The sequence below is a fragment of the Salmo salar genome, chromosome 04 (genome assembly GCF_965601325.2).
Source record: "Salmo salar chromosome 04, fSalSal1, whole genome shotgun sequence".
NCBI lineage: Eukaryota > Metazoa > Chordata > Actinopteri > Salmoniformes > Salmonidae > Salmo > Salmo salar.
The window spans coordinates 69,003,674-69,030,722 of NC_138294.1; the positions used below are offsets into that span (position 1 = coordinate 69,003,674).

The 27,049-nt window shown below is 42.2% G+C and overlaps 1 protein-coding gene and 1 non-coding gene across 4 annotated transcripts in view; both read left to right on the forward strand.

Annotated features, from left to right (window-relative positions):
• LOC106603642 (cell adhesion molecule 1) overlaps positions 1–27,049 on the forward strand; it is a 551,827-nt gene that overhangs the window by 150,236 nt on the left and 374,542 nt on the right. The window lies entirely within an intron of this gene.
• LOC123742635 (U7 small nuclear RNA) lies at positions 23,929–23,984 on the forward strand. The gene has a single exon (XR_006769785.1). It is a non-coding gene; the product is annotated as a U7 small nuclear RNA (small nuclear RNA).

A 27,049-nucleotide genomic window follows, 5' to 3' on the forward strand; every position in this document is an offset into this window, starting at 1 on the left:
AAGATGGCGGCAGGTAGCCTAGTGGTTAGAGTGTTGGACTTGTAACCGAAAGGTTGCAAGATTGAATCCCTGAGCTGACAAGGTAAAAAAACAAAAACTGTCGTTCTGCCCCAGAACAAGGCAGTTAACCAACTGTTCCTAGGCCGTCATTGAAAATAAGAATTTAACTGACTTGCCTAGAACTTAACTGACTTGCCTAGTTAAATAAAGGTAAAATATATATATATTTAAAAAAAATCTGTTTTACCTCTTATACATACAGGAGTCTTAGAAGCATTGAAGTAGGATGGTGCTGTTTTTCCACTTTGATCTCCCCACAGTTCACCACTCCGTCCAAATTGTGGGAGTCACTGTACTGTTTACCTGCCTCCTATCTCCAGAAGAGTGTCAACTGGTCTTGCAAAGACCAGCACAACAAACTTGCCCTCCATCGCTTACAGTACCATCCACCACTCCGCAATAACAACTCCGTTGTAGCACAAAGGGAGCGTTGCAGTGAGTATACACCCCATACCCTTAAAATACTTTCAGACTATATCCCCCAGGTCTTTCAAAGTTAATATCCGTCAGTCAGTCTATTAGGCCTCCCCTAGCCCCATAATGACTCCCAGTGTTTTGGGATGCAGGCTCGACGATGGCAGGGGCTGATAGCGGCAGCTTTTCGTCTCAATGGGGCACAAAAGGCATTTGACTTCCATTGTGCTCATCGCAGTCTCCTCTGTCTCAACTGTGGTAACAAAGAGCGATTCGCATGCTGATTCGTTGCAGAAAGTGTGATTGCTTTCATTCGGGGAGGAGATGGGCAGCAAAAGGAGACATATTACCCAATGTAGGGGAGCACAGTGGCATGTTTCAAAGAGCTGTTGATGAAATGCGGAGGCCATAAAAGTGTTTGTGCTTTTGACTGAGCTTCTTTTGGTGGCAGCGGTGGCAGTGCGTGCAACTGTTCGCTCATAGGGTCTATTTGAAAAGAGCCTGACATGTCGAGTACAGTTTGGCTAGTTTTAGACAGATTTTTCCCAGAGAGATATTCTGCTATCATCACATGTAATGTACCTGTCACAAGGGCTTTATCTTTATTAGAAGCTTCAATGTTTCAAGGCACTTTTCAGTGCTGTGTTCTCCCTTCACCTTGATCTACAGCCTGAACAGACAACACAAACAACAGTACATTGCTTTATTGGTGCTTTCTGTCATACCTTTCCATTAGCATCAGAAAATGATGGGAACACACCACAATATCTCTCTGGAAAACCAAAGAGCTTTGAAGAAACACCTTTTTGAAGAGTTCTGAGAAAGCGATTGCAAAAGAGAAGGGACCAAGAGGTGCACCGACAATGACAGCAAAAAGCTCTCATCCAAAAGGGAAAGTGCCAGAGTGAAAGTGGGAAGGGTGTGTTCCCTCAGACGCCTGGCTTGTTTTATTATTGATAGGATTATGAGTCAGTAACTAGGGGCTAGGCCCATTAGCGCTAGCGCCAGGACTCTGGAGCCTGCTGTACCCTGCACAGCGGGTGGAGTGATTGACTGGGAAACACAATCGACTCCTAGCTGCAGCTAATGCCTGCCATTATTAATTAGCATGGCTAAAAGGGTCAATCATCGATGAACCATTGTGCCGCTCTGACTTTCGGCCGACGGTTGCAGGTGTCATACTACGACGCGGTAACAGGATCAAAGGACAAAAAAAGCACTTAGCTGTGAACCTGTGGTTAGTTGGTTTGATGACTTTGCTTTTAGTGAATGAAAGGTATTTTGGTAACAAACGTTTTAAAGACAACATGCTTTGTGACACCAACCAGCGTGTGGGTGTTGTTTTTGTCGTGACCAACTAATTAAGACATTTTATATAAATATTACTTTCTTGCACACAAGCATGGCTAGAATTTACTCGTAAAGTTACTGCTTTTGAAGGTTGTGAATAAGTATGTGTTTTTCTTCTTTCCTTGCTCACAACATCTTGTTCTAAATTGTTCCAGTGAGTCAGACAGATGGAGTTTCCACGTTCAGCTCTGTATCAAAGTGTCGGCTCAACAGGCAACTTCACTGCCACCTTCTCCAAGCCTCAAAGATCTTGTGCTCAATAACACGTCATGTTAAACAGCAGAACTATGCTAAAACATATTTTTGACAGCAACCATTTTAAAAAAGAGCTTTTGGTCGATGAGCTCTGTTCTGGTGCAACCAATAACCCCGTTTTCAGCTTGACACCCACTGGGGATTTGTTTTTACCTTTCCAGTTTTTTCACACCAGTGTACATTGAATGAACGGATATTGTGTGTAGATGGGTGAGAATAAAACAATTATATTTAATCCATTTTCAATTCAGGCTGTAACACCAAAATGTGGAATAAGTCAAGGGGTATGAATACATTCTGAAGGCACTGTAACTTGTGTAACAAAATCGTTCATGTAGCACAGCTTTCTAATTAGGCTACATAATTTAAGGAAAATACAAATATTAGGCATATGCTTTTCCTCTATGCATTTAAAAGATGTCTAACTCTTATAACGTTGAATTTTCTGATATCCCACTTCGAGACCACTCTCTTGCTGTTTTTTTCAATCAAAGTCATGAGCAGTGCTAATGTAGAAGCTTCAAGCTTTTCATGGTCACCGTGTGAACTCAAGCTTCCTGGGTAGAAGGCAAAGAGAACTTTAAAATATGGTACAACAGATTTTTTTCTTGAGGCATTCACATAATGCTGGGCTGTCAAGAACAGTATTTTATTCCTCATAGAAAATCTGTCTGAAAGTGCCAACATTTCATCTCCATATTTTTGATAAAATGAAAAATGTTCACAAAGGGAATGTGTGCTTCCCGAATTAGAGTTGCCATCTGGTTGTAGTCATACAGTGGGATTTGGGATTTTTCTAATGGTCCACAATTGGCATAGAATCATGATGATGTTATTTGGACCAAAGTAGAAAGTCTGCCCAGAATGGAAAAACATGTTAATCCTATAACCTTTTGACACCAACTAGGCCTAGCTTTTAACAGTCAGTTGGTCACAGGATGTAACAAGTTACACAAGTGAATGTCACTTAAAAAAAATGTATATATAGGCTACAGTATATTTAGGGCTGGGCGAAAAATCTAATTAATTCGGTCAAGGGAGTGAATGTTATTTATAGCAAGGGTTACATGGGGCGGTAGGTAGCCTAGTGGTTAGAGCGTTGGACCAGTAACCGAAAGGTTGCTAGATTGAATCCCCGAGCTGACAAGGTTAGATTATGTTAGGACAGCGCCGAGACAAGAAAAACCACACAGCCATTTTGCAAGCAAGGAGAGGCGTCACAAAAACCAGAAATACAGCTAAAATGAATCACTAACCTTTGATGATCTTCATCAGATGGCACTCATAGGACTTCATGTTACACAATACATGTATGTTTTGCTCGATAAAGTTCATATTTATATCCAAAAACCGCATTTTACATTGGCGTGTAATGTTCAGAAATGTTTTGCCTCCCAAAACTTCCGGTGAATGAGCACATCAATTTACAGAAATACTCATCATAAACGTTGATAAAATATTCAACAGTCATTCAAAGAATTATAGATACACTTCTCCTTAATGCAACCGCTGTGTCAGATTTCAAAAAAGCTTTACGGCGAAAGCAAATTTTGCAATAATCTGAGTACAGCACTCATATCAAAACAAGCCATACAGATAACCGCCATTTTGGAGTCAACAGAAATTACAAAAATTACATTATAAATATTCACTTATCTTTGATGATCTTCATCAGAATGCACTCCCAGGAATCCCAGTTCCACAATAAATGTTTGTTTTGTTCGATAAAGTCCATCATTTATGTCCAAATACCTCCTTTTTTAGTCCACTACTCCAAATGCAGGAAGCGCTCGCAAAATGTCACAACGAAAAGTCAGAAAACGTTATATTTACGTTCGTAGAAACATGTTAAACGATGTATAGCATCAATCTTTAGGATGTTTTTATCATAAATCTTCAGTAATATTCCAACCGGACAATTCCAATGTCTTCAAAAAAGAAAAGGAACACAGCTAACTCTCATGGGAGTGCGCACGCCACTGAACTCATGTCATTCTCTCAGTCATCTGACTCCAGGACCTCTTATTCTCTCCCCATTCACAGTAGAAGTATGAAACAACATTCTAAAGACTGTTGACATCTAGTGGAAGCTTTAGGAAGTGCACAATGAACCCTAAGTCACTGTATACTGTATAGGCAATCACTTGAAAAACTACAAACCTCAGATTTCCACACTTCCTGGTTGGATTTTTCTCAGGTTTTTGCCTGCCATATGAGTTCTGTTATACTCACAGACATCGTTCAAACAGTTTTAGAAACTTCAGAGTGTTTTCTATCCAAATCTACTAATAATATGCATATCCTACCTTCTGAGCCTGAGTAGCAGGCAGTTTACTACGGGCACGCCTTTCATCCGGACGTCAAAATACTGCCCCCTACCCTAGAGAAGTTAAAGAGTGCATGGTGGGTGGAAGAATTGACTGACAAATCTATGGATATATCAGCCTATAGGCCTACCTGTTTGACAGACAAAACTAGGCTCTCTCTTTTTTCTTAAATAGGAAGAAATATGCTCCAACACAAAGCCCTCTTGTTTTTAGTAAAGTCTAATTAAGATGGTTGAAATTCAAGTTTCAAGTTTCATCACCCCAATGCAAGTTACTCGAAATCCATCATGAGCAAGAAACAAATTGTTTTTAATCAAATCAATTACACTAGTAGCAAGCTATCAAAGTTGACCACAGATCTTCCTCTTCATCTTTGCGCTCTCCTTCTCAAACTGACCAGAACACAGGCTATAGTCTAGTCTGTGCGTAAGAGAGTGCATTTTTTGGACTAGGCCTAATCAAAAAATATTTTCGGAAGAAGCCTTTGACGTTCCTCCTGAACTGCCATTGTACGCCTAAACAGCACAGCTGTTAGTTAAGCAGCACACAAACACATTTTTGATCAGCAAGAGTAGAGCAGGCCGGGGCTCAGGGTTGTAATATCCAGTGCAGTGTGGAATACAGCCTAGTTTTATTTACACCATCCCAATAGCTATCTTAGAAATATAACTTTGATGTGCTTCTCCAGGCATGCACTTCGTAGACTACAGTGCATTCGGAAAGTATTCAGACCCCTTCACTTTTTCCACATTTTGTTACCTTACAGCCTTAGTCTAAAATTGATTAAATAAAAACAATTCCTCATCAATCTACACACAATACTCCATAATGGCAAAGCGAAAAGAGGTTTTTAGAAATGTTTGCAAATGTACAATACCAGTCAAAGGTTTGGACACACCTACTCATTCAAGGGTTTTTCTTTATTTTTACTATTTTCTACATTGTAGAATAATAGTGAAGACGTCAAAACTATGAAATAACACATATGGAATCATGTAGTAACGAAAAAAAGTGTTAAACAAATCTTCAAAGCAGCCTTGATGACAGCTTTGCACACTCTAGGCATTTTCTCAACCAGCTTCATGAGGAATGCTTTTGAAGGAGTTCCCACATCCTGAGCACTTGTTGGCTGCTTTTCCTTCTCTTTGCGGTCCAACTTATCCCGAACCATCTCAATCGGGTGATTGTGGAGGCCAGGTCATCTGATGCAGCACTCCATCACTCTCCTTCTTGGTCAAATAGTCCTTACACAGCCTGGAGGTGTGTTTGGGTCATTGTCCTGTTGAAAAACAAATGTTAGTCCCACTAAGCGCAACCAGATGGGATGGCGTACCGCTGCAGAATGCTGTGGTAATCATGCTGGTTAAGTGTCCCTTGAATTCTAAATAAATCACTGACAATTACCAGCAAAGCACCATCACACCACCTCCTCCATGCTTCACAGTGGGAACCACACATGCGGAGATCATTCGTTCACCTACTCTGCGTCTCACAAAGACTGCGGTTGGAACCAAAAATCTCAAATTTGGACTCATCAGACCAAAGGACAGATTTCCACCAATCTAACGTCCATTGCTCGTGTTTCTTGGCCCAAGCAAGTCCTCTTCTTATTGGTGTCCTTAAGTAGTGGTTTCTTTGCAGCAATTTGACCATGAAGGCCTGATTTACGCAGTCTCCTCTGAACAGTTGATGTTGAGATGTGTCTGTTACTTGAACTCTGTGAAGCATTTATTTGGGCTGCAATCTGAGGTGCAGTTAACTCTAATGAACTGATCCTCTGCAGCAGAGATAACTCTGGGTCTTCCTTTCCTGTGGCGATCCTCATGAGAGCCAGTTTCATCATAGCGCTTGATGGTTTTTCGACTGCACTTGAAGAAACGTGTGCAAAGCTGTCAAGGCAAACGGTGGCTACTTTGAAGAATCTTAAATATGAAAAATATTTTAATTTAACACTTTTTTGGTAAATACATGATTCCATATGTTATTTCATAGTTTCAATGTCTTCACTATTATTGTACAATGTAGAAACAAGTCAAAATAAAGAAAAACCCTGGAATGAGTGTCCAAACTTTTGACTGGTACTGTATAAAAAAACAATACCTTTTTTACATAAGTATTCATACCCTTTGCTATGAGACTCGAAATTGAGCTCAGGTGCATCTTGTTTCCATTGATCATCCTTGAGATGTTTCTACAACTTAATTGGAGTCCATCTGTGGTAAATTCAATTGATTGGACATGATTTGGAAAGGCATTTACCTGTCTATATAAGGTCCCACAGTTGACGGTGCATGTCAGAGCAAAACCAAGCCATGAGGTTGAAGGAATTGTCCGTAGAGCTCCGAGACAAGATTGTGTCGAGGCACAGATCTGAAGGTCCCCAAGGACACAGTGGCCTCCTACCATTCTTAAAGGGAAGAAGTTTGGAACCATCAAGATTCTTCCTAGATCTGGCCGCCCGGCCAAACTGAGCGATCAGGGGAGAAGTGCCTTAGTCAGGGAGATGACCAAGAAACTGATGGTCACTCTGACAGAGCTCCAGAGTTCCTTTGTGGAGATGGTAGAACCTTCCAGAAGGACAACCATCTCTGCAGCACTCCGCCAATTAGGCCTTTTTATGGTAGACTGGCCAGATGGAAGCCACTCCTCAGTAAAAGGCACATGACAGCCCGCTTGGAGTTTGCCAATTAGGCACCAAAGGAACTCTCAGACCATGATAAACATGATTATCTGGTCTCATGAAACCAATATTGAACACTTTGTCTTGATTGCAAAGGGTCACGTCTGAAGGAAACCTGGCACCATCCCTATGGTGAAGCATGGTGGTGGCAGCATCATGCTGTGGGGATGTTTTTCATCATGCTGTGCTGTGGGGATGTGCCAAACCTGTAGCGTCATACCGAAGAAGTTGAGGCTGTAATCGCTGCCAAAGGTGCTTCAACAATGTAAAGGGTCATTATGGGGTATTGTGTGTATATTGATGAAGAAATTGTGGAAAAAGTGAAGTGTTCTGAATACTTTTTGAATGCACTCTATAGCATACAGGCTATAGATCATTTGATTGAGACCACACTAAACACTTGATATTTCATGTCCAGCAAGAATCAGAGATGAGGGGTGGCATCGGGCATGCGTCGATATACTGTATATAGCCTAATAAAGCAACTAATTCTAAAACACTGAGAAATATTGAAATGTCATCAATTACAATTTACATGGCCCTCTCCTGGACTAGATTTAAAAAATACTAATCCCTCCCCTTGACTGAAAAAGCATGACCCTCCTCCATTTTCTTCCAGATAATTATTTTGTACATTTTGATCCATCCCTAATTCAAATGTGTTTTAGCACAATATTCAAAATGCCTGTATCGCAAGATTTGAGGTTATAAAAAATAAATAATTATAATTTGTCTGCTTGTTCTCATGTCGTCTTTCAGGTCTCCTTCGCTCCTTTTGCTGTGACTGTGCACCTTCCCATTTACACACACAGACAACAAGCTCCTCCCCCTGCCACTCAGAACAACAAACATGAAAGATCACTTCTTCCTCTTTGACAAGAAGTGTTTTCAACTCGCTATTTGCGTTTCTGGTTTGGTCTAACAGAATGGGTCATATGGACACTGAAACACATTGAGACATTATTTTGCTGTAATAGAGGAGAAGTTAACCTTTCTAGCGATACCCTTTTTCATGTCTCAACTCCTTACATTTTACGAAGAGCAGACACTACTAAAACAGGAGTATCAATGAACATAGATTCTGGAAAATGAATGCTCAGTTTCTGTCGCGTGTTCCATTGCTGTACCATATACCGTTAACAGCATTTTAGCCACAGACTGTTATACTAGCTGTCTAATCTGTGTTTTGTAAATGAGTATGCAAAACAATTATATAGATGTATGATAGGCCACTTGATTTCAATATCTGAAGAAAGCGGACAGGCCATCATTGTGTTCAGTTGGAGACTGACAGAAGGGTGTGTTCATAACAATTCAACTGTTCTACCTTGTTAACTTGGATCTATTTGCTAGCTTTCTAGATTTGAAATATACTCAACAAAAATATCAACGCAACATGTAAAGTGTTGGTCCCATTTTTCATGAGCTGAAATAAAAGATCCTAGAAATGTTCTCTAAAATTTTGTGCACAAATTTGTTTACATCCCTGTTAGTCAGCGTTTGTCCTTTGCCAAGATAATTTACATTTGACATTTTAGTCATTTAGCAGAAGCTCTTATCCAGAGCAACTTACAGTTAGTGCATTCATCTTAAGATAGCTTGGTGGTGGAAGTGCCATGAGACCTGGGGGGGCAGAATGGAATGCTAGGGTTGGGGGTGTAGGTGTTTGAGCATAGCCCCGAAGGCTAGGGGCCGGGCAGTTCGTCTTGCTGTTCCGTAGATAAGAACCATGGTCTTGTAGTGGATGCGAGCTTCGACTGGAAGCCAGCGGAGTGTGCGGAGGAGCGGGGTGACAGAAGAGAACTTGGGAAGGTTGAAATCCAGAACGCAGCAGCCCGCCTGGTTAAGTTGCAGGGGTTTGATGGCACAAGCGGGGAGCCCAGCCATTCATGCTGACTGCAGGAATGTCCAACAGAGCTGTTGCCAGAGAATGTAATGATAATTTCTCGACCATAAGCAGCCTCTGTCATTTCAGAGAATATGGCAGTATATCCAACCAGCCTCAACTGCAGACCACATGTAACCACACCATCCCAAGACCTCCACATCTGGCTTCTTCACCTGCGGTATTGTCTGAGGAGGGAGAGGAGGGAGGGAGCGGGGGTGGGTGCTCAGAAGAATTTCTATCTGTAATAATGCTCTTTGTTGGGGAAAAACTATTTCTCATTGACTGGGCCTGGCTCCCCAGTGGGTGGACCTGGCTCTCATGTGGTTGGGCCCATGCCCACCCATGGCTGCGCCCATGCCCAGTCATGTGATATCCATAGATTAGGGCCTGATATCCTTCTATGAACTGTAACACAGTAAAATCTTTTAAATTGTTGCATTTTATATTTTTGTTCAGTGTATATAAAGATTACCTTGCTACTACCTAACACTTGAGTTGGTGCTTGAGAGATTGTTCATTTTCTGTAACGCCTGCTACAAGAAGTAGGTCATTATTAGAGGTCGACCGATTAATCGGAATGGCCGATTAATTAGGGCCGATTTCAAGTTTTCATAACAATCGGAAATCGGTATTTTTGGACGCCGATTTGGCCGATTTATTTTTTTATTATTATTATTATTATTTTTTTAGACCTTTATTTAACTAGGCAAGTCAGTTAAGAACACATTCTCATTTTCAATGACGGCCTAGGAACGGTGGGTTAACTGCCTTGTTCACGGGCAGAAAGACAGATTTTTACCTTGTCAGCTCAGGGATTCAATCTTGCAACCTTACGGTTAACTAGTCCAACGCTCTAACCACCTGCTTTACATTGCACTCCACGAGGTTACTCGAATGCAGTAAGAAGCTAAGGTAAGTTGCTAGCTAGCATTAAACTTATCTTATAAAAAACAATCAATCAATCATAATCACTAGTTAACTACACATGGTTGATGATATTACTAGTTTATCTAGCCTGTCCTGCGTTGCATATAATCGCTTAGGTACACGTTGCTCCAACCATAAACATCAATGCCTTTCTTGAAATCAATACACAAGTATATATTTTTAAACCTGCATATTTAGTTAATATTGCCTGCTAACATGAATTTATTTTAACTAGGGAAAATGTGTCACTTCTCTTGCAAACAGAGTCAGGGTATATGCAGCAGTTTGGGCCGCCTGGCTCGTTGCGAACACTATTTCTTCCTAACAAAGACAGCCGACTTCGCCAAACGGGGATGATTTAACAAAAGCGCATTTGCGAAAAAAGGTACAATCGTTGCACGACTGTCCCTAACCATAAACATCAATGCCTTTCTTAAAATCAATACACAGAAGTATATTATATATAAAAAATATATTTTTAAACCTGCATATTTAGCTAAATGAAATCCAGGTTAGCAGGCAATATTAACCATGTGAAATTGTGTCATTTTGCGTTCATTGCACGCAGTCAGGGTATATGTGTCACGTCCTGGCCAGTATATAAGGTTCATTGTTTTGTAGTTTGGTCAGGGCGTGGCAGGGGGTATTTGTTTTATGTGGTTCGGGGTGGTGTGTTTGTGTAAAGGGTGTTTGATTTAGTATTTCCGGGTTTTGGTTTATGTTTAGTTAATTCTATGGTTAGTCTAGTGTGTGTGTTTCTATGTTTGGTTGATTGGGGTTGGGACTCTCAGTTGAAGCTGCCCGCCAGTCAACAGTCGCCAGAGAGGTCAGACTGCGCTGAACTGCCGGAGTGGCCAGACTGCGCCGAACTGCCGGAGTGGCCAGACTGCGCCGAACTGCCGGAGTGGCCAGACTGCGCCGAACTGCCGGAGTGGCCAGACTGCCCCGAACTGCCGGAGTGGCCAGACTGCCCCGAACTGCCGGAGTGGCCAGACTGCCCCGAACTGCCGGAGTGGCCAGACTGCCCCGAACTGCCGGAGTGGCCAGACTGCCCCGAACTGCCGGAGTGGCCAGACTGCCCCGAACTGCCGGACTGCCCAGACTGCCCCCCGGCGATGCCAGAGTGGCCCGACTGCCCCCCGGCGATGCCAGAGTGGCCCGACTGCCCCCCGGCGATGCCAGAGTGGCCCGACTGCCCCCCGGCGATGCCAGAGTGGCCCGACTGCCCCCCGGCGATGCCAGAGTGGCCCGACAGCCTGGAACGGCCGGAACCAGAGCCACCTCCAGAAATAGGTGGGTTGGGGAGGGGGGGTGTCGCACAGTGCCGTCGTTGACGGCAGCCACCCTCCCTTCCCTCCCTTTAGAAAAGGGGACTTTTTGTTGGTGTTTCTTGGGGTTATTTTTTGTTAAGGTGCTTCTGGGGTAGCACCTTTAAGGGGGGGGGGTACTGTCACGTCCTGGCCAGTATATAAGGTTAATTGTTTTGTAGATTGGTCAGGGCGTGGCAGGGGGTATTTGTTTTATGTGGTTCGGGGTGGTGTGTTTGTGTAAAGGGTGTTTGATTTAGTATTTCCGGGTTTTGGTTTATGTTTAGTTAATTCTATGGTTAGTATAGTGTGTGTGTTTCTATGTTTGGTTGATTGGGGTTGGGACTCTCAGTTGAAGGCAGGTGTTGTCTATCTGCCTTTGATTGAGAGTCCCATATATTAGGGTGTGTTTGTATGTGTTATTTGTGGGTGATTGTTCTGTGTGTAAGCCGTATGCTTTACCAGACTGTTTGTAGTTGTTCGTTCGTTTCGTTTTGTTATTTTGTATGTTCATTTTTGTAGTTAATAAAAATCAAGATGAGCATACGCGTACCTGCTGCGTATTGGTCCTCCTTCACCGACGACAACCGTGACAATATGCAACACTTTGGGTAATTTGTCAGAATTTTACGTAATTATGACATAACACTGAAGGTTGTGCAATGTAACAGGAATAACTATTTGTTTTCAAGATGATAGTTTCCGGATTCGACCATATTAATGACCTAAGGCTCGTGTTTCTGTGTGTTATTATGTTATAATTAAGTCTATGATTTGATAGAGCAGTCTGACTGAGCGATGGTAGGCAGCAGCAGGCTCGTAAGCATTCATTCAAAATAGCACTTTCGTGCGTTTTGCCAGCAGCCCTTCGCAATGCATTGCGCTGTTTATGACTTCAAGCCTATCAACTCCCAAGATTAGGCTGGTGTAACCCATGTGAAATGGCTAGCTAGTTAGCCGGGTGCGCGCTAATAGCTTTTCAAACGTCACTCGCTCTGAGACTTGGAGTAGTTTTTTCCCTTCTTCTACATGGGTAACGCTGCTTCGAGGGTGGCTGTTGTCGATGTGTTCCTGGTTCGAGCCCAGGTAGGAGCGAGGAGAGGGACGGAAGCTATACTGTTACACTGGCAATACTAAAGTGCCTATATGAACATCCAATAGTCAAAGGTATATGAAATACAAATCGTATAGAGAGAAATAGTCCTATAATTCCTATAATAACTACAACCTAAAACATCTTACCTGGGAATATTGAAGACTCATGTTAAAAGGAACCACCAGCTTTCATATGTTCTCATTTTCTGAGCAAGGAACTTAAACGTTAGCTTTTTTACATGGCACATATTGCACTTTTACTTTCTTCTCCAAAACATTGTTTTTGCATTATTTAAATCAAATTGAACATGTTTCATTATTTATTTGAGGCTAAATTGATTTTATTGATGTATTATATTAAGTTAAAATAAGTGTTCATTCAGTATTGTTGTAAATGTCATTATTATAAATACATTTAAAAAAATCGTCCGGTTAATCGGTAGCGGCTTTTTTTGGCCCCCCAATAATCGGTATCGGTATCGGCGTTGAAAAAAATCATAATCGGTCGACCTCTAGTCATTATTAGTGAATGTGCATTATGCATGGTTCTGGTTAAATGTGTAACAAACAAACCAAATATTTATTTTGATAAGATAATTACATTATTATTGTGTCTTATGATTGTGGAAGGCTTATATTTAGCCTCAGTATAATTTTGCAAGCCCTGACTGTTTGAAATGTAGTGTATTTGACCTTTAACTGTACAACAAAGCGTATTTAGAGAACATGTGGTAGATGTTCTCTCCTTCCAGACTCACATTAAGCATCTCCAATCCAAAGTTAAATCTAGACTCGGCTTCCTATTTCGCAACAAAGCCTCCTTCACCCATGCTGCCTAACTTACCCGCGTAAAACTGACTATCCTACCGATCCTTTACATCGGCGATGTCATTCACAAAATAGCCTCCAACACTCTACTCAGCAAATTGGATGCAGTCTATCACAGTGCCATCCGTTTTGTCACCAAAGCCCCATATACTACCCACCACTGCGACCTGTATGCTCTCGTTGGCTGGTCCTCGCTACATATTCATTGCCAAACCCACTGGCTCCAAGTCATCTATAAGTCTTTGCTAGGTAAAGCCACGCCTTATCTCAGCTCGCTGGTCACCATAGCAACACCCACCCGAAGCACGAGCTCCAGCAGGTATATTTCACTGGTCATCCCCAAAGCCAACTCCTCTTTGGCCGCCTTTCCTTCCAGTTCTCTGTTGCCAATGACTGGAAAGAATTGCAAAAATCTCTGAAGTTGGAGACTTATATCTCCCTCACTAACTTTAAGCATCAGTTGTCAGAGCAGCTTACCGATCGCTGCAGCTGTACATAGCCCATCTGTAAATAGCCCATCCATCCACCTACCTACCTCATCACCATATTTGTTTTTCTGCTCTTTTGTACACCAGTATTTCTACTTGCACATCCTCATCTGCACATATCACTCCAGTGTAAATTGCTAAATTGTAATTACTTCGCAACTATTGGCCTATTTATTGCCTTACCTCCTTACTTCATTTGCACACGCTATACAGATTTTTCTATTGTACGTTTGTTTATCCCTAGTGTAACTCTGTGTTGTTTTTGTTGCACTGTTTTGCTTTATCTTGGACAGGTCGCAGTTGTAAATGAGAACTTGTTCTCAACTGGCCTACCTGGTTAAATAAAGGTGAAATAAATAAAAATATTTTAAAGATGTGAATCACCCATACATAAAAAAAAAAAAGAGGTATGATGTTTAGGCCATATCGCCAAGCCCTAAGTAAACTCATAATTCGCTTGCTTGTTAGATATATCGAACCTTCTGTACTTCACAAAAAAAGGTTAGCCAATTGTGTGGTAAGTCCTCTAGTATTTTCTTCCTTTTCTCCACAGCCCTGTTTACTGTGTGAAAGTTGGCTGAAGGAGATAGAATGAGAAACAATGTGCTCCTTTTCTTTCCCCATGAGGTAATGTCGCCTTTTGCTCTGCTCGTTTTTCGCCAACATTTATTTCAGCTCCAAATGGCTCCTGGCCCCGATGTTTCTGGAACATAAATTCTAATAGGCGAGAGACAGAGCTAGAGCGAAAGAGACAGACAGAGCAAGAGGGAGAGAGAGGGAGAGAAAAAAGTGAGGGGGGCAACCATGCCATGGTGTATGTTGCCAGCTCTGTTTATCACGCAATAGTACTCTGTTTGTTCCATCTTTACATGCAATCGAGCCACTGGTGCATGTTAGCCCTGGTTACCTACACTTGTCCCTGAAAGGCACCATTAGCCTGATTGATCCTCCCGTGTTTGGCTACATGTACAGTACTTGTGCGTAGCAGCCATCCTGTAGTGTTTTCGCCTACGTGTTTTTACCCCAAATCATTAATTTGGAGTTAGTGAATCTCATCTTCAACTGTCTTCCAGGTATAATGAATCTTCTCAGCGCAGCATAAAGATGATTGATAGGTGAGGCACTTAGACAAGCCATGGTGCTGGGATAAAGAGGGAGAGGAGATAAAACAGACGAGCAGCGATAATGGGAGGATTGCCCCAGAATCATTGCATTGACTGTAGCACATCTGCACGTCGGAGAGGCAGGCATATCATACAGTATGCACTTTGGTCTTAATTGCACCTTTCAGCAAGAATGTATAGACCCAGGCCTACATTTCATTAGATATATATATATTTTTTTTTATCGGGTAAGGTTGGTACATGTTTAGCCTGCCAGTCGCCAACAGAGTTAATCTAGATAAGGTGTCCATAACGGGTTGGGGAGGCCGCTCAATTGACTTTATTCTGCTACAATGTAACTGCAATAATAAAATTGTTACTCATTCAAGGGTTTTTATTTTTACTATTTTCTACATTGTAGAATAATAGTGAAGACATCACATGGTTACTACATGGAATCATGTAGTGGAATTTATGGAATTTTTCAAATCAAATTTTATTTGTCACATACACAAGGTTAGCAGATGTTAAATGCGAGTGTAGCGAAATGCTTGTGCTTCTAGTTGTTTCGACAGTGCAGTAATATCTAACAAGTAATCTAACAATTCCCCAACAACTACCTAATACACACAAATCTAAAGGGGTGAATGAGAATATGTACATGTTCGTATATGGATGAGCGATGGCCCGAGTGGCATAGGCAAGGTGCAATAAAATACAGTATATTCATGTGATATGAGTATGTAAGATATAGAGTGGCCTTGTATAAAGTAACTAGTAATCCATTTGTTAGTGTCCAGTGATTGGGTCGCAATGTAGGCAGCAGCCTCTGAGTTAGTGATTGCCGTTTAGCAGTCTGATGGCCTTGAGATAGAAGCTGTTTTTCAGTCGCTCGGTCCCAGCTTTGATGCACCTGTACTGACCTCGCCTTCTGGATGATAGCGGGGTCAACAGGCAGTGGCTCGGATGGTTGATGTCCTTGGTGATCTTTTTGGCCTTCCTGTGACATCGGGTGCTGTAGGTGTCATGGAGGGCAGGCAGTTTGCCCCCGGTTGCGTTGTGCAGACCGCACCACCCTCTGGAGAGCCTTGTGGTTAAGGGTGGTGCAGTTGCCATACCAGGCTGTGACACAGGATTCTCTCGATTGTGCATCTGTAAAAGTTTATCAGGGTTTTAGGTGACAAGCCAGATTTCTTCAGCCTCCTGAGGTTGAAGAGGCGCTGTTGCGCCTTCTTCACCACACTGTCTGTGTGGGTAGACCATTTCAGTTTGTCTGTGATGTGTACGCCGAGGAACTTAAAACTTTCCACCTCCACTGCTGTCCCTTCGATGTGCATTGTGGTGTTCTCCCTCTGCTGTTTCCTGAAGTCCACGATAATCTCTTTTGTTTAGCTGATGTTGAATGAGCGCTTGTTTTCCTGACACCACACGCCGAGTGCCCTCACCTCCTCTCTGTAGGCTGTCTTGTTGTTGTTGGTAATCAAGCCTACAACTGTTGTGTCATCTGCAAACTTGATGAATGAGTTGGAGGCATGCATGGCGACGCAATCGTGGGTGAACAGGGAGTACAGGAGGGGGCTGAGCATGCACCCTTGTGTTGAGGGTCAGCAAAGTGGAGATGATGTTTCCTACCTTCACCACCTGGGGGCGGCCGTCAGAAAGTCCAGGACCCAATTGCACAGGGCGGCGTTGGGACCTAGCACCCCCAGCTTGATGATGAGCTTGGAGGGTACTATGGTGTTGAATGCTGAGCCTAGTCAATAAACAGCATTCTTACATAGGTATTATTTTTGTCCAGATGGGATAGGGCAGTGTGATGGCAATTGTGTCGTCTGTGGACCTGGGAGCGATTGAATATGCGGACCTGGGAGCGATTGAATATGTCCATAAACACACCAGCCAGCTGGTCTGCGCATGCTCTGAGGATGTGGCTAGGGATGCCATCTGGGCCAGCAGCCTTGCGAGGGTTAACACGTTTAAATGTTTTACTCACATCACCCACAGAGAAGGAGGGGGGAGCACAGCCCTTGTTAGCGGGCTGCGACGGTGGCACTGTATTATCCTCAAAGCGGGCAAAGAAGGTGTTTAGTTTGTCTAGAAGCGTGACGTCCGTGACGTGGCTGGTTTTCTTTTTGTCTTCTGTGATTTCCTGTAGACCCGGCCACATACTTCTCGTGTCTGAGCCGTTGAATTGCGACTCCGCCTTGTCCCTGTACTGGCATTTCGCTTGTTTGATTGCCTTGCGGAGGGAATAACTACACTGTTTATATTCAGTCATATTCCCAGACCTCTTGCCATGGTTAAATGCGGTGGATCACGCTTTCAGTTTTGCACGAATGCCGCCATCCATCCACGGTTAGGATAGGTTTTGATTGTCACAGTGGGTACAACATCTCCAGCGTTGAATGGTTCTTGTCACTGATACATCCTGTTTGAGTTTCTGCCTAGCAAGATGGCATCGTGGTGGAATTTGCCGAAGGGAGGGCCGTGTATGCATCCTGGAAGTTAGGGTAGCAGTCGTCGAGGGTGTTGCCCATGCGCTTAGTGCAATCAATATGCTGGTAGAATTTAGGTAGCCTTGTTCTCAAATCTTTTTTGTTAAAATCCCCAGCTACAATAAATGCAGCCTCCAGATGTATGGTTTCCAGTTTGCATATAGTCCAGTGAAGTTCCTTGATGGGCCGTCTTGGTGTCTGCTTGAGGGGGAATGTACACAGCTGTGACGATAACTGACAATAATTCTCTCGGTAGGTAAAATGGACGGCATTTGATTGTAAGGAATTCTAGGTCGGGTGAGCAGAAGGGCTTGAGTTCCTGTATGTTATGATTACACCATGAGTCGTTAAGCATACACCCCCGCCCTTCCTCTTCCCAGAGAGGTGTTTATCTCTGTCGGCGCAATGCATGGTGGCTGAACCGATTCCGACAGCATATCCCAAGTGAGCCATGTTTCCGTGAAACAGAGAATGTTACAATCTCTGATGTCTCTCTGGAAGGCAACCCTTGCTCGAATTTCATCTACCTTGTTGTCAAGAGACTGGACATTGGCTAGTAGTATACTTGGGAGCGTTGGGCGACGTGCACGTCTACGGAGCCTGACCAGCTGACCTGTTCCTCTGCCCCTTCTGCGGCACTGTTGTTTTGAGTCGACTTCTGGAATTAGATCCATTGCCCTGGGTGGTGGATCGAACAGAGGATACACTTCGGGAAAGTCGTATTCCTGGTCGTAATGTTGGTAAGTTGACGTTGCGCTTATATCCAATAGTTCTTCCCAGCTGTATGTAATAAGACTTAAGATTTCTTGGGGTAACAATGTAAGAAATAATACATAAAAAAACAAAGTACTGCATAGTTTCCTAAGAACTCGAAGCGAGGCGACAATCTCTGTCGACGACATCATATAACTTTCCTTCTTAATGCGTTTGAGGCAATCGATTGTGTTACAAAGTAGGGGTGGTATACAGAAGATAGCCCTATTTGGTAAAAGGCCAAGTCCATATTATGGCAAGAAAAGCTCAAATAAGCAAAGAGAAACGACAGTCCATCATTACTTTAAGAGATGAATGTCAGTTAATACGGACAATTTCAAGAACTTTGAACGTTTCTTCAAGTGCAGTCGCAAAAACCATCGAGCGCTATGATGAAACTGGCTCTCATGAGGACCGCCACAGGAAAGGAAGACCCAGAGTTATCTCTGCTGTAAAGGATACGTTCATTAGAGTTACCAGCCTCAGAAATTGCAGCCAAAATAAATGCTTCACAGAGTTCAAGTAACAGACACATCTCAACATCAACTGTTCAGAGGAGACTGCGTGAATCATGTCTTCATGGTCGAATTGCTGCAAAGAAACCACTCCTAAATGAAACCAATAAGAAGAAGATACTTGCTTGGGCCAAGAAACACAAGCAATGGACATTAGACCGGTGGAAATCTGTCCTTTGGTCTGATGAGTCCAAATTGGAGATGTTTGGTTCCAACCATTTTGTGAGATGCCGTAAAGCATGGAGGAGGAGGTGTTATGGTGTGGGGGTGCTTTGCTGGTGTCACTGTCTGTGATTTATTTAGAATTCAATGCACATTTAACCAGCATGGCTACCACAGAATTCTGCATCCAATCTGGTTTGGGCTTAGTGGGACTATCAATTGTTTTTTAACAGGACAATGACCCAACACACCTCGAGGCTGTGTAAGGGCCAAGAAGGAGAGTGATGGGAGTGCTGCATCAGATGACCTGGCCTCCACAATCCCCGAACTCAACCAAATTGAGATGGTTTGGGATGAGTCGGACCGCGGAGTGAAGGAAAAGCAGCCAACAAATGCTCAGCATATGTGGGAAGTCCTTCAAGACTGTTGGAAAAGCATTCCAGGTGAAGCTAGTTAAGAGAATGTCTGGCTTGTGCAAAGCTGTCATCAAGACAATGGGTGGCTACTTTGAAGAATCTCAAATATAAAATATATTTTCATTTTTTTAACACTTTTTTGGTTACTTCATGATTCCATATGTGTTATTTCATAGTTTTGATGTCTTCAATATTATTCTACAATGTAGAAAATAGTAAAAATAAAGAAAACCCCTTGAATAGGTGTTTAAACTTTTGACTGGTACTGTATGTCTTTTTCAAGTTGTATGTGTGCTTGTTTTTAAAATGGTCAAATTAATTAATAAACTAATCAGTGAATCTCACTATGATACTTGGTCAATTGAGCGGGCTCTATGATACTTTATTCTGAGAGGTTTATTTCAACTCATTTATTTGAAACTAGTGTGAAATTTCTTCTATTTGAGATTTGATTTAATATAGTTTATCAAACATTTAATCGGCCATAACACATCTGATAGCATGATTCATTATGTGCCATCGACATCTAGAACTCTGATTTGGTTAGTTAACTCTGGCAATGATTTAGCTGGGCCCACTCCAAATTAGAACACTGATATGCTTCAGGTCTCCATAGCAACTTCCTGTACTTTTTTCACAAAGTCTTGTTTGTCATTTTTCATTTATTATTTTTTGTTTGCTGTCATGTCGTACCAAAATGAGTTAATTACAGCTGCGGACGGGTGGTATACTGTTCGAGATGACAGGAGGTCTCTGATGATGCCTGATGGATTAGCATGGCTGTTTCTTTTAGCGCCCAAAGTGTTTATTTTATTTTAATTCCTAAGGCATTGATGCTTGCCGTAATTATTTAATGACTGTGCTCTTCCACGCTGTGTCAGTAAACACATTTCCCATCTGTTTTTTTAAGCTTTTGAGCATTTGGGTAAACAATCATGGTTGCTACCTGGACTACAAATACCCTCCCCCCCCCCCCCCCTTTTCTTCCTGATTGGCATTGACTGCTGATGATGTTAGAGGGTGTTGGAAGTCCACGACACAGGAGCAGAGAGCGTGCTATGGCTATTGCTAATGAGACTCTTAATTGCCAATGCCCTTCAACCCTTTGAGTTCTAAATCAGGAATCTACAAAGCCATCTTTGACGAATGTCCATTGGAGGCCTAAGGCTAATAGTTAGCGCTTGATGAAAAGGAAACAATGAATTTGTTATACAGTATGAGTCAAAAGTTTGGACACACCTACTCATCAAGGGTTTTTATTTATTTTTACTATATTCTACATTTTAGACTATTAGTGAAGACATCACAGCTATGAAATAACACATTTGGAATTATGTAGTAACCAAAAAAGTGTTAACCTCTATGGGCTAGGTGGGACGCTTGCAATTTCAAAAAGGCTTTACAACGAAAGCAAAACATTAGATTATGTCAGCAGAGTACCAAGCCAGAAATAATCAGACACCCATTTTTCAAGCCAGCATATAATGTCACCAAAACCCAGAAGACAGCTAAATGCAGCACTCACCTTTGATGATCTTCATCAGATGACAACCCTAGGACATTATGTTATACAATACATGCATGTTTTGTTCAATCAAGTTCATATTTATATCAAAAACCAGCTTTTTACATTAGCATGTGACGTTCAGAACTAGCATACCCCCCGCAAACTTCCGGGGAATTCGCTAACATTTTACTAAATTACTCACGATAAACGTTCACAAAAAGCATAACAATTATTTTAAGAATTATAGATACAGACCTCCTCTATGCACTCGATATGTCCGATTTTAAAATAGCTTTTTGGTGAAAGCACATTTTGCAATATTCTAAGTACATAGCCCAGGCATCACGGGCTCGCTATTTAGACACCCGGCAAGTTTAGCACTCACCATAATCATATTTACTATTATAAAAGTTTGATTACCTTTTGTTGTCTTCGTCAGAATGCACACCCAGGACTGCTACTTCAATAACAAATGTTGGTTTGGTCCAAAATAATCCATCGTTATATCCGAATAGCGGCGTTTTGTTCGTGCGTTCCAGACACTATCCGAAATAGTAAAGAAGTGTCGCGCGCATGGCGCAAATCGTGACAATAAAATTCTAAATATTCCATTACCGTACTTCGAAGCATGTCAACCGCTGTTTAAAATCAATTTTTACGACATTTTTCTCGTAGAAAAGCGATAATATTCCGACAGGGAATCTCCTTTTCGGCAAACAGAGGAAAAAATCCCAAAGGCGGGGGCGGTCGGGTCACGCGCATAAGCCCAGTGTCCCTTGATCGGCCACTTGAGAAAGGCGATAATGTGTTTCAGCCTGGGGCTGGAATGACGACATTCTGTTTTTTCCCGGGCTCTGAGCGCCTATGGACGACGTGGGAAGTGTCACGTTAGAGCAGAGATCCTTAGTAAATGATAGAGATGGAAAAGAAGTTCAAGAAATGGTCAGACAGGCCACTTCCTGTAAAGGAATCTCTCAGGTTTTGACCTGCCATTTGAGTTCTGTTTAACTCACAGACACCATTCAAACAGTTTTAGAAAATTTAGGGTGTTTTCTATCCATATGTAATAAGTATATGCATATTCTAGTTACTGGGTAGGAGTGGTAACCAGATTAAATCGGGTATGTTTTTTATCCAGCCGTGTCAATACTGCCCCCTAGCCCTAACAGGTTAAACAAATCAGAATATATTTTGTTTGAGATTTTTCAAAGTAGCCACCCTTTGCCTTGATGACAGCTTTGCACACTCTTGGCATTCTCTCAACTAGCTTCACAAGGAATGTTTTTCCAACAGTCTTGAAAGAGTTCCCACGTATGCTGAGCACTTGTTGGCTGCTTTTCCCTCACTCTGCGGTCCAACTCATCCCAAACCATCTCAATTTAGGGCTCAAGAGTGGCGCAGCGGTCGAAGGCACTGCATCTCAGTGCAAGAAGCATCACTACAGACAACCAGGGATCGAACCAGGGTATCACAACTGGCCGTGATTGGGAGTCCCATAGGGCGGGGCACAATTGGCTCAGCGTTGTCCGGGTTAGTGGAGGGTGTGGCCGGGGTAAGCCGTCACTGTAAAATAAGAATTTGATCTTAACTGACTTGCCTAGTTAAATAATTAAAACATTTAAAAAAATTGGGTTGAAGTTGGGTGATTGTAGCGGCCAGGTCATCTAATCTAGCACTCCATCACTCTCCTTCTTGGTCAAATAGCCCTTACACAGCTTGGAGGCGTTTTTGGTCATTGTCCTTTTGAAAAACAAATTATACTCCCATTAAGTGCAAAGCAGATGGGATGGCGTATCGCTGCAGAATGCTGTTGTAGCCATGCTGGTTAGGTGCGCCTTGAATTCTAAATGAATCACTGACAGTGTCACTATCAAAGCATCCCCACACCACCACCTCCATGCTTCAGGGTGGGAACCACACATGCAGAGATCATCCGTTCACCTACTCTGCGTCTCACAAAGACTGCGGTTGGAAGCAAAATTCTCAAATTTGGACTCATCAGACCAATGGACAGATATCCACCGGTATAATGTCCATTGCTCGTGTTTCTTGGGCCAAGCAAGTCTGTTCTTATTATTGGTGTCCTTTAGTAGTGGTTTCTTTGCAGCAATTCGACCAAGAAGGCCTGATTTACACAGTCTCCTCTGATTAGTTGATGTGTCTGTCACTTGAACTCTGTGAAGCATTTATTTGGGCTGCAGTCTGAGCTGCTGTTAACTCTAATGAACTTATCCTCTGCAGCAGAGTTAACTCTGGGTCTTCCTTTCCTTTTGATTTGTTTAACACTTCTTTGGTTACTAAATGATTTCATGTGTTTTATTTCATAGTTTTGATGTCTTCACTATTATTCTACAATGTAGAAAATAATACAAATATATACAAAAACCCTGGAATGAGTAGGTGTGTCCAAACCTTTTGAGCTTTTACTGTATATGTCTTTGTCTTAAAGAGGTGTTTTCTGGTCTTATCAGTGGCTCGGTTTTGTATTCGTCATGCAAGATGTTTCATCATCAGCTCATTCACTTCAGCTTTACAGTGGGATTGTCACTTAACCGTTTATTAGATTAAAGTAATCTTCTGGGCTTCTGTCAAGCTTTTGAGGGGCTAATACCAGGCTTTGATAGGCTTCGTCATTGAGGGAATGTGCTAAATGGCCCGCTGAACCATGGTTTTTTTTTCGACGAGGGCCAAATTTTCCTGGAGCGAGTCTTGTATACCTTTCATGGTGTTAATTTATTTGGGGCTAATTTAGCATTCTCGGCTAGTGCGACTGGGCGCAGAAAAAACTGCAGCCTTTGTTCAAATCCACCCGACACAGGATTTGTTTACCTTGAATTTCTAAGCAGTTAAGCTTGTTTTCCCTTTTTCTTGTTCTGCCCCATACTTTTCTTTGTGTTGAAGGGAGAGTGAGGAGACAAGGAAACGAAAGGTTGAGTGGAGTTTGACTCATAAGCTGACTGCAAGTCCGCCTTCTGGGAGGCTGGGTGGTAGCTCTAAACTTTGCCAGACTTCTCTCTCTTGCTGTATCTCTCTCTCTCTGGTTCTCTCTCTTTTGGATCGCACTCTCTGGATCTATCTCTCTCCATCTCTCTTTATCTCTCTCTGTTCTCTCTTAACATAATTTTTTTGCCTTCTCTCAACCCTTGCTTGGCTGAGAATGTAGATATCTTCAGTTGAGTTATGACCTGTAAAGAGATTCATGATTCCACCAAGCAGTTGGGCAATGAATGCTTGTCTTTTTAATATAGCATAAAAAAGAAAGTTGTGTGACGGTTTTTCCTCAGATATTGCAATGAAGGCTTCCTCATTACCGACATTAGAGGGACTCCCACATGAGCATCAGGTGTCTTCCAAGTTGGAAAACTAGCTCTTTTAGTATTTGTGTAGTAGGCATCTTCAATTGAAGAAGCCCCCATTTTTATGGGGGCAGGTAGTCTATGTCTTAGAGCGTTCGGCCAGTAACCGTAAGGTCGCTGGTTCAAATACCCGAGCAGAAAAGGTGAAATATCTGTCCATGTGCCTTTCAGCGAGGCACTTAACCCAAATTTACTCGAGGGGCACTGTACTACTCTGGCTGATCCTGTGAAACAACACCTTTCACTGCACCTATCTGGTGTATGTTATACTAAAACATTATTGATTTTATTATATTCTCTGAGTGGCCTGCCCCCAGTCTCATACTGTATACCCACTCTACCTGTCCTATTCTCCTCACACTAATTTTAAAAGAGTTGGACAGATGAAAGAAGGTTACTCAGTAGGCCTAGTACTCGGGTGAGTTGTTTTCATATCAGTGCAGAAGAAGGAAAGTAAACAAAGAGAGGAAGCCACTTTAGATTGGGAAGCACGTCTTGTCTACTCTCATTTGCCTTCTCATAGACCCCAGTTTTTTTCTGGACAGCCACTATATCCGCCGTGGCCTCTTCTCACTATGCGATAATGGAAAGTCTTCAGACAGTATGTGAAGTGAGAAATAAGGAGAGGGGGAGTGCGAAGGGAAAAAAACGGGAGAGCTATCCATCAACGGCACAATCGGAGGCTGGGATCCTCCGTTCAGATAAGGACTGTTTAGAAAGATGGACGGCCATTGTCAGCGCCCAGCATCATCCAAAAAGGCTTAAATGAAATCTAAAGATTCTCAGCGGTGGCTTGAATTACCTCTGTAATAACTGCAATAAGGCCCAGGCTAAACCTAGTTCAAGGATGATTATAGTGGCAGTTCCCAGCGTTATTATTACAGATTGTAAACATTAGCCTGCCCTAACCTCTTCAGCTCAGGGTCTGCCGGGGGAGGGAGAGAGGGAGAGTTGTGGTGGGGGTTGAGGAGAGTACCATAGGTCAGGGATCACCAACCAGATTTAGCCACGGGCCGATTTTTTTTCTTGAGCGGATGGTCGGGGGGAGGGGGGGGCATAATTAAAACCTTGCTTACATTTGTATACGATCACGTGTCTCTCTATTATGCATGGAAAACTTGGGAATAGATTTCTTAAATTAAAATTACTTGGAGCTGATTTCCTGGTGTTTTTACAGTCTATTATGTCCAACAATGAAAATAAATAAAAAAAATCTCAGGAAACTTGGCTGGCCAAATAAAACCACCGGCCGCCAGTTGGGGAACCCTGCCATAGGTAGTAGAGGGGGGATGTGGCTGTGTTCTTTCCTACATTGAGGTTCAAGTCTCAGGGCTTCATGTCCATTGGTAATTGGGCTCCTTAGTGGCGCAGCGGTCTGAGGCACTGCATCTCAGTGCAAGAGGAGGCATCACTACAGACCCTGTTTCAAATCCAGCCTGTATCACATCTGGCTGTGATTGGGAGTCCCATAAGGCGGCATGCAATTGGCCCAGCGTCGTCCGGGTTTGGCTGGGGTAGGCCGTCATTGTAAATAAGAATTTGTTCTTAACCTGTTGGGTCTAGGGGGCAGCATTTGCACGTCTGGATAAAAAAAATGTACCCGATTTAATCTGGTTACTAATCCTACCCAGTAACTAGAATATGCATATACTTATTATATATGGATAGAAAACACTCTAAAGTTTCCAAAACTGTTTGAATGGTGTCTGTGAGTATAACAGAACTCATTTGGCAGGCAAAACCCTGAGACATTTTCTGACAGGAAGTGGATACCTGATGTGTTGTATTGACTTTAAACCTCTCCCATTGAAAAACACAGGGGTTTAGGAATATTTTGGCACTTCCTATTGCTTCCACTAGATGTCACCAGCCTTTACAAAGTGTTTTGAGTCTTCTGGAGGGAGATCTGACCGAACAAGAGCCATGGAACGGTGATGTCCCATTAGACACCTGGCGCGCTACTTCATGTTGGGTACCCTCGTTCCAATACGTTATAAAAGGCTATGCATTCGTCCACCTTGAATATTATTCATGTTCTGGTTAAAAAAGGCCCTAATGATTTATGCTATACAACGTTTGACATGTTTGAACGAACGGAAATATATTTTTTCCCCTCGTTCATGACGAGAAGTCCGGCTGGCTTACATCATGTGCTAACGAGACGGAGATTTTTGGACATAAATGATGAGCTTTTTTGAACAAAACTACATTCGTTATGGACCTGTGATACCTGGAAGTGACATCTGATGAAGAGAATCAAAGGTAATGGATTATTTACATAGTATTTTCGATTTTAGATCTCCCCAACATGACGTCTAGTCTGTATCGCAACGCGTATTTTTCTGGGCACAGTGCTCAGATTATTGCAAAGTGTGATTTCCCAGTAAGGTTATTTTTAAATCTGGCAAGTTGATTGCGTTCAAAAGATGTAAATCTATAATTCTTTAAATGACAATATAATATTTTACCAATGTTTTCTAATTTTAATTATTTAATTTGTGACGCTGACTTGACTGCCGGTTATTGGAGGGAAACGATTTCCTCAACATCAATGCCATAGTAAAACGCTGTTTTTGTATATAAATATGAACTTGATAGAACTAAAAATGCATGCATTGTCTAACATAATGTCCTAGGAGTGTCATCTGATGGAGATTGTAAAAGGTTAGTGTATCATTTTAGCTGGTTTTATGGTTTTGGTGACCCTGTCTTTGACTTGACAAAACATTACACACAACTCTTGTAAATGTACTGTCCTAACATACTCTAAATTTATGCTTTCGCCGTAAAACCTTTTTGAAATCGTAAAACGTGGTTAGATTAAGGAGATGTTTATCTTTCAAATGGTGTAACATAGTTGTATTTTTGAAAAATTTGAATTTTGACATTTATTTGGATTCAAATTTGCCGCTCTTGAAATGCACCTGCTGTTGATGGAGTGCACCACAGGTGGCACGCTAGCGTCCCACCTAGCCCCAAGAGGTTAACTAACTTGCCTAGTTAAAGGTTAAATAAAAAAGTGTCCATATCCTTTCCACATTTTTTTCCATGGATATTTTCACCAATCAGAAATGGGGTTAATAGCAGCCTTTTCTACCAGATTTGAATTGCAATAACACATTG